The sequence below is a fragment of the Brassica oleracea genome, chromosome C2 (genome assembly GCF_000695525.1).
Source record: "Brassica oleracea var. oleracea cultivar TO1000 chromosome C2, BOL, whole genome shotgun sequence".
In the NCBI taxonomy this organism is placed as follows: Eukaryota; Viridiplantae; Streptophyta; class Magnoliopsida; order Brassicales; family Brassicaceae; genus Brassica; species Brassica oleracea.
Window position 1 is genome coordinate 15,097,726 of NC_027749.1, and position 512 is coordinate 15,098,237.

Genomic DNA, 512 nt, shown 5'->3' on the forward strand with positions numbered 1-512 from the left:
TTTTTTTTTAGACAATCTGAAGTTTCATAATCCATAAGATCGTCCTTCTCATGATTGAAGTCGTTTTCATCATCTTGGTAAGTCATATGGGCTTCAGGATTCTTCTCTTTCAAGCTCTCTTGATAGAGGTCAACCAGAAACTTGGGAGTCCTACAAGTCTTAGCCCTATGATTGCTCATTTCTCATCTATGGCACACGTATTTCTCTGATTTGGTCGAGTGTTGGGGTTTGAAAGAAGATCCACGGCCACGACCATGACCTCGTCCAAATGAGCCATGGTCCCGTCCATGGTCTCGACCATTTCCTCGCCCGTGGCCAAAGGATCTTCGACCGCGGCCACGTCCGTTCGATTTGTCTCGACCACGGCCATGCTGGCCGTTTCCTTGGACGTGGTAGGACTCTTTATTGTCCTCTGTAGTGTGTGCATCAGGTAGTGGAGCTGATCCAAGTGGTCTCATCTGACTGTTTTTCATTAGTAATTCATTGTTTTGCTCAGCGAGCAAGAGACAAGA